Raw genomic sequence first — 11,094 nt, 5'->3', positions numbered from 1 at the left:
CCACCAGCAGTGCACTAGGATTCCCTTTTCTCCACATCCTCCCCAGTACTAGCCATAGCAATTCTTGAAACACCCTAAGATGAAGCTCTTTCACACCCATTTCATTTCAAATGCTAAAGGTTGGGAACACCAAGTCTAGAAAAATCCACAGTTTAGGAAACCTATACACAGGTGAGCAGCTCTAGAGCAGAGTAAAGTGGCTGCAGCACCACCTCAGCTTGCAGACTTGGGGCTGGATCCTGCGCGTTCTTTGGTTGCTACGGCAACACTGAGGCAGCGTCACCTGTGGCTCTGGCGCTGGGCACGCGACAGCACTGCTGTTCCTGATTGGCTGTGGTGCCCCGGCGAGGCAGAAGAAGGAGTGTTGGCATTGGTTCAGCCGGCGCCGGTTGGTGGCCTAGAGGAGGATTTGATTGAAAAAACCAACGGTGCCGCTGGTATTGGCGCCCCCGAAGTTCCAGGGGCCGGGAGTGGGCTGGGGGAGGGCGGGCCGGCCCTCCTATCCGGAGCAGCGGTGACAGCCGCAGAAACGATGAGAAGGACCATTTAGAGATTGGCAGAAGGAGGGACCTCCCTCCAGCGCGGTGAGTGGGCAGGAGCGGGCGTCCCCCTGGGCCCGCGCGCGGTTTGAGTAGCGTCTCCAGGGAGGTGCCCACTGGTCCAGGTGGAGCATCCCGAAGCCTCGGGAGTCGACCTGAGGCCGGGACCTGAGGCCGGGGCTGCCAGTGCGCGCCCTTGTGGGCAGGGGAGTCCCTGTGAGCCGTCCTCGTAGACGATGGGTTGGTGATGGGCGGATGGATGGTGGGAAAGTGCCACCCACGGTGTTTGCTCCAGGAAGTAATTATTCTGGTTACAGGGAGCCTGAGCGTGTCTCTTCCATTCTGCCCCCACGTCTCTGGAGACTCAGGCATAAAACCCTTATGGCGCGTGCTTTTTATACGTTCCCCTGGTATGATGCTGTTCGGACTGGCCCCCTGCTTTTCTGCTCCACGTGGGTGAGCCTCTCCACCTCCATGCCTCAGGCCCAGAGGTCTGCTGATAACTGGAAAGCTTCCACCTCCAGCCTAGTATGAGCGTCAGACCCCCGAATCCAACTGCCAGTTAACTCCACACCTGTGCACCCCTAAATCCCATTTCCCCCCACTCCCACCAGACTGCCTCACCCTTGGGTTTCCTGTCTTGGGCACCACCTATTCAGTTACCAAAACCACCTTCTGGGCAACATCTTTTTTTAATATATTTTATTGATTTTTTACAGAAAGGAAGGGAGAGGGAGAGGGATAGAGAGAAACATCGATCAGCTGCCTCCTGCACACCTCTTTCTGGGGATGTGCCTGCAACCAAGGTACATGGCCTTGACGGGAATCGAACCTGGGACCCTTCAGTCCGCAGGCGGACGCTCTATCCACTGAGCCAAACCGGTCAGGGCTGGGCAACATCTTTGACGCTACCACCTCTTCTGCATTGCCAGCAATTGCCAAGGCTGTACCTTCTTCCTAGCTGCCGAGTCAATTCCCACAGCACCATCTCCATTCTCCCTGTATTGCATTTTCCACCAATTCCTTGGTTAAATTCAGCACCCATCCAACTCCCCTGATTCCAGTCTGGCCTGGTCAAATCCATTTTAAAAAAATATATTTTATTGATTTTTTACAGAGAGGAAGGGAGAGGGATAGAGAGTTAGAAACATCGATGAGAGAGAAACATTGATCAGCTGCCTCCTGCACACTCCCTACTGGGTATGTGCCCACAACCAATGTACATGCCCTTGACCGGAATCCAACCTGGGACCCTTGGGTGCTGCAGGCTGACACTGTCCACTGAGCCAAACCCGTTAGGGCTCAAATCCATTTTCATTCCTATTGTTAGACAGATCTTTCTAAAAAAAACATATAAGGGCATTTCCCTGCCTGCAAAAATTCAAATCCAGTTAGGTCTTGTATTGGCAGTTCCATCTTGTTCCCAGAACATGCCACATTCTCTTCCGTGCATCGTAATTTCACCTGTAGCTCACACTGCCTGCAGAGGAATCCACTTTTTGCGCCATCTCCAGCCCCGTTCTCACTCCCCAGTCATTCTCTGTGTGTTGCCTGATTACTTTTCTGTTTCCTCCTCTGGACTTTCTCTGTGAGGGCAGAGGCCCTGTTTGTTTTACTCACACCATTTGTTATATCTATCACAGTACCATGTACATAGCAGGGGTTCTAGAAATACTTGTTAAATGAATGGCTCTCTAAAATGAGAAATGATTGTTTTTCATTGGCCTCCTTATTAGTTCCAGAAAAGTCAGAAATAACTTCTGGCCAATGAAGCTTCTGCTTCTAAGAGCTGAATGTTGAACTTACAGGTTTTGCTCAGATTTTGAGATCCTTAGTAGTTGGATATTATTTCAATTCATAGTCTGTATTTCATGCCATAATCATGATGCTGATAGTTGTTGTTATATGGCATAAGTTTAAAATGGAAAACAGAGAGAGTACATCACAGTTTGCAAGAGAGAAGCTTTAGAGTCAGACATACATGGGTTTGAATCCTGGCTCCAACAATTTCGCTCTGTGGCTCACAGCAAATTAGCCTCTAATTAGTTTCTTTATCTCTACTATGGGCTAGTATTAACACCTGCCTCATAGGATTGTTTTAAAGACTAAATGTGAATAATCCATATCAAGTGCACCATGCCTTATACTTAGTTTATTTTCACATGTTTACAAAATGGAAACATTTACGTGGATGTTGGTAGCAGCTTTATTCAGTCACCAATACCTGCAAACAACTAACATGTCCTTCATGGGTGAATGAATAAATAAACTGTGACACATCCAGACAATAGAATATTATTCAGTGAAAAAAGAAATGAAGTATGGCACTGTGAAAAGACATGAAGAAACCTCAAGTGGATATAATTAAATGAAAGAAGCCAATCTGAAAAGGCTATATACTATATTATTTCATCAATATGACCTTCTGGAAAAGACAAAACAGTGGAGACAATAAAAACATCAGTGGTTGCCAGAGGGTGGGAGACTAGGGGAGGGGGAAAATGAATAGGCAGAGAAGGAAAGGTTTTTAGGGCAGCAAAAATACCTTATCTATAATAATAAAAGCCTAATATGCTAATTAGACCAGACGTCCTTCTGGACAAAGCCGGGGCTGCAGTCTCGGGATCGAAGAAGCCACCGTGGCTGTGAGGGAGGGATCCAGGCCGCCACCCGAGGCTGCGAAGGCCTACTCTTGCATGAATTTCGTGCATCGGGCCTCTAGTGATATTATAAGGATGAATACATTATACATTTGTCCAAACTCATAGAATGTACAACACCAAGAATTACTTAACTTTTCAGTGCCTCGGTTTCTTCATCTGTTAAGTGGGAGATACAACACTATCTACCTCATAGGATTGTCTTGAGGATTAAATGAATATGTCACAGTGCTTATAAAAGTGAACCCTAAAGAATATTAGCTTTAAAAAATTAAAATGAAGACTGTGACATTGAAAATGAAACATTTTTTTCATTTTATGTCTAGTATTTGTCACCAATGGATCTCAGTCAGTGGATCTAGTCAAATGATTTAAAATAAGCATGATAAGTTCTTCAAATTGAATAGTAATATTGCCAATGATAATATTTACAACAGCTATCATAATAGTAACTTATATTTCTATAGCCATCACCAGTTTTAAAGGGGCTTCCCTTTATGTAGTTCTGACCACCATCTTATAAAGGAGATGTTGTTAATTCTATTTTTGGTAAATTAGGAAACTGATAAAGAGGTCAGGGACTTTCCGAGGTCACTCAGCGGGCAAGTGGAAACCAGGTCTCCGCAATCACCCTCGCTGCTTTTGGCTGCATTCCAGCAGTGTCACCGGCAGAATTCACATTCCCAAACCTTTAACCTCTCGTCAGTGGAGACCACGGAATTCATTTAATGTGCAGGTGAATGCTGTACTTGATGTAGATATGAACATCCATCTTTCCTTTAGGAAATGTTACTGTCCCTTTCATATATACTTGAGCTAGTCCATATTTAACATGGATATTGTAAATAAGATATAGAGAGATTTTTGTCTAACCAACATTTTGTAATAACTTGATACTGATCAACTGGGGCAAACTTATTTCATGATAGTTTTTTCATTGTTTTCCCTCCATGTCTAAACAATGATACTCCAGTTGTACTTGGAGCTTCCAAATCATATTTCATGGGATTTGTTCGTTCATTCATTCATTCAGCAATCATTTATTGAATTTGTTGTTTGTTCTAACTAGTAGTGCTGTCCTGGATGCTGAGGATGAGCAAGCTAACTATCATTTCTATTCGTGACTAGTTTACAGTAGACTAAGGAGACAGACATGCATATTTATTCAATTATTGCCTGAATCTTCCCCTTTATTAAGAGCTGCAAGGCAGTGCTGGGTGGGGCTGTGACTATATCAAGGAGGTCAGCGAAAATTCCCTTAAAGAATGGATACTCGAGTTGAGACATGATGGATGAGCCTTCCAGGCCTTTCTGTACCAATCTGACCCTTGTATCCAGGAGTAAAGTCCTGAGGCATCGAGGAGAAGCAGGTCTGGGACAAGGATTCAGGGCCCTGTATGAGTGGAGCTGGCTAGGGGGTCAGAGGCATCATCTCATGAAACACCTCATACTTGATACTTTTTGTTTTTATCCTAAGAGACATGGAAGTTCATGAAGGCTTAACTGGTCAAATTTGTATCACACAAGGGGTGCTTTCGTTGCTGTGTGGAGAATGGATTTTTTGTTTTGGGGAGGAGGGAGAAGTTGAAAGTGGAGGGACCATTTAAGAAGTGATTACTGTAGTTCAGGTGGTGATGTAGACTAGGGTGTTGGCAGTGAGCATGGAGAGACGTGAACAGACCGGAGCCATGTTGAGTAAGACAAGAGTCAGGATTTAGTGATCAAATGAGCAAGGGGGCGAGGAGGCGGGCGGTGTCATTTTCCTGAGGTTCATGCCTTTATTTGAGACTATTTTGTCCCATAAGTTGGCTGTAGTCTTGGAGGTCACCGCTCATTCATGTACCCATTATTCACTTCTTTCCAGATTTCTCAGCTCCAATCAACTCATCTACTCACCATATCCCTAAACTACTCTCAGGATCTAGCCTCCAAACCTCTGGTTCCTCTCCTGGAGTATTCTTCCCCCACCCCACCTATTCTTATGGACCTTCTTCAGGTCGCCAGGGTTCATGAGCCTTTCCATAGCTCTTCAGCCCACAGTGATCTTTCTTTCCCTCGAATTCATTCAATTTGTAATCACCTATGGACATTCATTTTCGCTGCTTTCTAACATTTCTAGTGTTTTAATTTAATCCCTTGCTTTAGGCCGAACTGTTAAAAAAAAAAGACAAAATTTTTCGTATTAACTACATATTTACGCCCCCCTCACACACACACACACACACACACACACACTGAATTGTGGATGGATTTTTTTTTGTAGTGCTCAGGAGTCTCTTCTGCACAGAGCAGAGTAAATAATAAAATGCACTTAGAATGGAATGTTATTAGGGGAAATATTATTTTATTTTATGGCTCAGAAAGTACTTCTGGTTTCTTGCAGTCCTGCCAATTGTTGTGAACATCAGTGTGTTTACCCGGTGTTCCAATCACCCTTAGAAGATCTAGGGCTAAGTCCATACTCACTGATTACTAATTCATGACTCACTTATTATCATGACTTATTCCCATGATGGTTAACTTTTTGGGGCAGACATTTGGGATCATGTCTTATTCAGTGTAGTCGCCTCAATACCTGGCATATACGAGGAGATCATAATTATTTCTTAAAGGAACGAATGAATATCATTTTCACAGTTCTCTCTCACACAAAAACAGGGAATTGAATGTAATTTTGCTGTGTTTGGGGCTAATGAGAAAAGGGAAATTTGGTGTGCTGCTTTAGTTATTTTCATTCACTGGCTAATAGAAACTCTTCCTTCATATCACCTGGACCTTTTCTCTCATTTATTTATGTTAATATATTTTTATTGTTTTCAGAGAGGAAGGAAGAGGGAGAGAGAGATAGAAACATCAGTGATGAAAGAGAAACATTGATCAGCTGCCTTCTGCATGCCCCTTACTGGGGAAGGAGCCCACAATCAAGGCAGATGCTCTGACCGGGAATTGAACCATGACCTCCTGGTTCATAGCTTGATGCTCAACCACTGGGCCACACTGGCCGGGCAATGGACCTATTTTTCCTTTTTAATATCACTACTTAATATATGGGCCTCGGGTTCATTTGTCCTAACACAGGCACATGCTAAACTCTGTCATGCGTGGACTTGGGTTAGCAGCCACACAGACTGGAACACAGACATAACACAATTAACATTATGCAGTGACTGTTGAGGGGATTCATAGAAATTACATTCATATCTTCAAGTATTTCCCTGTATCACAAAATATATGAGTTTGCATGGGAATAAAGCTTGAAAATAAGAAAATTGTAATGGCATTTTTTGCTGCATATTCTCTTTGATTTTGGAGCAGCATTCTCAGACCAACTTGGGGAGCTATTAGCCGGAGGAAAATGAAGGTAAACTTTTGAAGGAGTATCTAACATATAGCCCCTGGTCAATAAATATTTGTGGGAATGAGTGGGAGACAATCAGAATACTGTACTATTCGAATGTTTGATTCTTTTAGCCTCCAAGTGCTTATTTAAATGAAAAATAGAAAATTGTTTACAGTATAAACTCTTTGCACAAGGAAGGTGTCAAGTCTGTTGACTCAGGAGCAAGGCCATGATGATACTTGCCCTTAGCTGGCGAGGCGCTCCTGCCAATGGAGGTTCTGTAGCAACTGGGTCTTTGTTTTCCACTCTGATGGTGATATTACTGAACACCACCTACCTATTTCACATGAGTGAACCGGGATGAGTGAATGGATGTTTGTAAGCACTCCAGGGTCCAGGAGGTGGAGTTATGCAAGCATCAATTCTTATTATATCACTCTTGGCCCTCGGCTAAGGGCCAAAGTCAACAAATCCCCCCTTTCCCATCTACCCCCGAGTTTGCCATTAAGATTTAGGCCCTGCAGGTGAACTGGGCCTTGTTCTCCTTCTACTCCCAGGTACATTTTACCTCTTTGGGTCACAGTTTCTTCGTGTGTTTAATGAAGGATGTTGAATCAAGACCTGCAACTGGTGACCTGTAGATCTGCTTTGTATGTCCCGTGCAAGTGTTTCAATTTGTTTAGCTTCATTTTTAATGTGATTTTGAGTCCCTTTAGGGAAGGTATGTCTTCTCAGGTTTGACTGAAGCCCTGCCACTCTCTGTCATCTACTCTACATCTGTCATTCATTTATCTTCTGTTTCTAGGCATTGAAGGTGTTAGACCCCCGATACTAGATGTGCTCTAAGGTTCTTCCTTATAGTAACTGTCTCTGTTCTGCTAGCTCCACGCATAGTTTATTGAAGAACAATAACAATGTTATGTAAGGGATAAAATCCAGCCTACAGTTTAGAGAAACAGACTCCCTCTTTGAGCTATAATAGGTATGAATAAGTCATGTTTCTTATAGAAGTTCCTTAATTTTTCTTATCACTTTACTTTTAAAATGTGTATGTGGCACCATCCAAGTGGCTCAGTTGGTTGGAGCATTGTCCTGTACACCAAAAGGGTGTGGGTTCAATCCTGGTTAGGGCGTGTTCAGGAAGCAATGGATTGATGTTTTTCTCTCTTTCCCTTCCCCTTCCTCTCTCTCTAAAAATCAATAAAAACATATCCTCGAGTGAGGATTAACAAAAATAAAAATAAAAGGAAGAGTGTATGTCTTTTATTTGCCATTAAGTTGTCCAATTTAACGTAACACTTTCTGTGCAGGATACATAGTTTTCTAGCACACAACTAATTTGAAAAAGACCAAGTACCTATATCTGTGAGATTAAGTGCAATTTTATTCTTTGTAAAAAAAAAGAAAGAAAAAAGAACCCTTCCTCTATTCTCAGAGCACTTTTCTTAAATAAACTGCTCAAGTGGCCAACACATTTTTAATTTTTTTAAAATATAATTTAGACTCACATGAAAACTATAAAAATAGTACAGTGAGTTTCCATATACCCTTCACTCAGCTTCCCCTAATGTTAGTATCTTGCAACACTATGGTACAATTATCAAGATTTGGAAAATAATGTTTAACCAATGCATTTAACACATTTTTTTTGCTTATTTCTGGTTGCTTTATGTGAGTTATATCTTATTTTTATCACTTTTTGCAAAGAACCACTATGAAAGGAATTTTAAGAAAAATATATCCACAGTAAAGGAAGTGGAGAAATGATTTTTCATTTTGCATTGCCAGCTAGTTACAGGGCTGGAGGTTCTCTAAGTTTCTTTACTGTTTACTTGAGCACAGACAGAACTGTAACTTGTCATCTAGTGGGAAGTTAACCATAATTCATCAATAGAAATAAGGATGCCCTGGTGTTGGTACAAGAAAGTTTCACTTCCCTTTGTGGTAAGGTCCATAGCAGTTTATTTTAGTTCTTTTTCAAAATAATAAACCCGATGTGGCCAAAGTGGCAATTACCTTTGGTTATACCAAACTCTCTTACTATAATTACTTTCTAAGTGTTGTCTTTTTTAACCAAATATAGTAAATAAAATAAGGTGCAACCCTAAGTGATTAGAAGGAAAAGGAGGCATTGTGGGATTTGAAGTATTTCCATAATGAATCAAATGACTTTGTAAACATGAGGCATTTGAGGATATTTGGAGCAGCCAAGTCAACTGTGGGATAAAAAAATTTCCAGGTAGAAAATCTGAAAACCATATCACAAATATCATGATATGTAGTGTAGTGGGTTTAAATTGTACAGTTTAGATGAATTACACTCAATTAGGTGATTTAACAATGGCTTGGATATCTTTCTCTGTCATATGTGTTTATCCTGCAATTACCAAGCGATTGAAAGCAAACGAGCTGTGTGTCTCCGGGGACTTCTTTTAGAATCAACCCAGATTTCAGGTGACAATAGAAGATAGGAATTACATTTGTTTCTTTTTTTTTAATGGATTAAAAAATTCATCAGAATTGCGGTGATTTCTGTGCTTTACTGGGGCTGTAAACACCAAACCCATGTGTCTGTCCTGTGATGTATGGAAAGATATTATCTCTCCCACGGGAGATAGGATTTGGTTCCTAGGACTGAGGTACCAAGGAGAGATACCAAAAGTTTCTGTTGTTAAAATAATCTGCATTTGGATTTTACATATACATTTACATATAAATTTACATATAAAATGTACTTTTTTTTTCAGGACACACACACACACACACACACACACACCATTTCAGCTTTTGCATTTAGAATCAAATGAAAGTCGATGTGAGCAGTGTTTGTGTAGCAAGTATTGTAATCTCTTTGGCCTCATCTCATCTATAAAATAAATGACAGAAAATGAGTGGGTTTCTAATTGTAATTTTAGCAGAAGAACCCTTTTCTCAAATGAAACTGTACACAGAACCCCCGAGAAGCAGGACTTGCTAGGGTTCATGCAAGTGGGGAGTCCATGCTCACCCTACTTGACCACACCTTCCCCTCCCAGGTTCTCTCTCGCCCTCTTACGGTTGTCCTGGGATTGACAATACTCAGGCTGTGTACTTGGGGTAGTGGTTCTCAGAGAACCATCTAGGGTTGCTATAAAAACAGTATTGTTATTTGAAAAGAAAGACTTCAGTTGTCTAGGCCATTGTTATTGAGATGGTCTCCAAACTGGTATGTTACTGTCCATGAGGAGAGTGTTTAGAGATTTTACAGCAATTTAACATTGCTACAACAATTTCCCCCCCCTCATTGACCTCATCTGGCCCATCCTCACCCTCTACCCCCAGGCCTTCACCACACTATTGTCTGTGTCCATGGGTTATGCATATATGCATGCAAGTTCTTTGGTTAATCGCTTCCCACCCACCTACCCTCTCCTGCCTTCCCTCTGAGGAGAGATTTTTTTTTTTTAATACTCACCCAAGGATAGGCTTTTATTGAATTTTTAGAGAGAGAGCAAGAGAGAGAAACATCAATGTAACAGAGAAACATTGTTCGGTTGCCTCCTGTATGTGCCCTGACCAGGAATCAAACCTACAACCAACAGAGCCACACCAGGCAGGGAGAGATTTTTGAACTAAAATAATGACACAGGTTTAAAAAAAATATTTTTTTATCCACTCGTTAATTTTTATTTAATTAACACAGGGTGGGGAAAAGTAAGTTTATAGGGAAAATAACACAACAATTAAGAAATAGTAATACAAGAATAAACTCTGTTTCGTGTACTCACAACTGTAAAACCTTCTTTTGCCCCACCCTGCTCATTGTTTGCCTCTCAGGTGTCTGGTGACTAGTCTTATGGGGTGACCAGGCAATTGCAATAGTTTATGCATAAGTTTGCAATGTAGGGAATACAGGCTTCCCTGGGGCACTGAGAAGGAGCACCAGGTTGGGGGGCCCTAATTCTAAAATTAAATAATTGTTAAAAAGCAAATAATTCACAAACTGGTAAAAAAGACCTTAAGCCACTTTCTACAGATTCTGACAAGTATTTTTTGTTTTTATACTGTGCCGTGCACTGTTCTAAGTGCTGTTCTGTGTGCTGGGGACATATTTGTGGATAAAACAGATGCAATCTCTGTCACACGGGGCTTATGATCTTGTGCAAGGAAACCAATAAATGGACAAGAGGGTTTCCGATGTTGATGAGCTCCAGAAGGAAATCAGACACGGGGGTGGGGGTGGGGGGGTGGAGGGGTGGTAAAAGTGGGTGTGTGGGAGTGGATATGTTGTAGAGATTGGTCAGGGGAGCCCTCACTGAGGAGGGGACATCTGAGCTGACACGAGAGAGCCTGCCGGAGAACATGAGAGGGGAACAGCGAGTGGCAAGTGCCCAGGCTTTCAGGCAGGAATGATGCTGGGAGAAAGCCAGCATGGCTGCTGTGAAGCGAGAGGGAAGGGAGAGGATAGAAGAGCTCCGAGGTGAAAGTCATGGTTAGAAGCCAAGTGCAGCAGGGAAGGCCACAGGAAGGTTGTAAACTACAGAGTGGCAGGATCTGCTTCAAAGTTTATTCATTT

The 11,094-nt window shown here is 42.2% G+C and overlaps 1 protein-coding gene across 1 annotated transcript in view; it reads left to right on the top strand.

Annotated features, from left to right (window-relative positions):
- Positions 1-443: 443 nt before the first annotated feature.
- Positions 444-11,094, top strand: part of NEK10 (NIMA-related kinase 10) — a 143,971-nt gene continuing 133,320 nt past the window's right edge. The window contains exon 1 of the mRNA XM_014549224.1: positions 444-584. The gene's annotated coding sequence lies outside the window, so the exon portion shown is untranslated. The remainder of the gene's footprint in view (positions 585-11,094) is intronic.

The sequence above is a fragment of the Myotis brandtii genome, unplaced genomic scaffold (genome assembly GCF_000412655.1).
Source record: "Myotis brandtii unplaced genomic scaffold, ASM41265v1 scaffold54, whole genome shotgun sequence".
NCBI lineage: Eukaryota > Metazoa > Chordata > Mammalia > Chiroptera > Vespertilionidae > Myotis > Myotis brandtii.
This window is presented reverse-complemented; position numbering and strand designations above follow the sequence as displayed.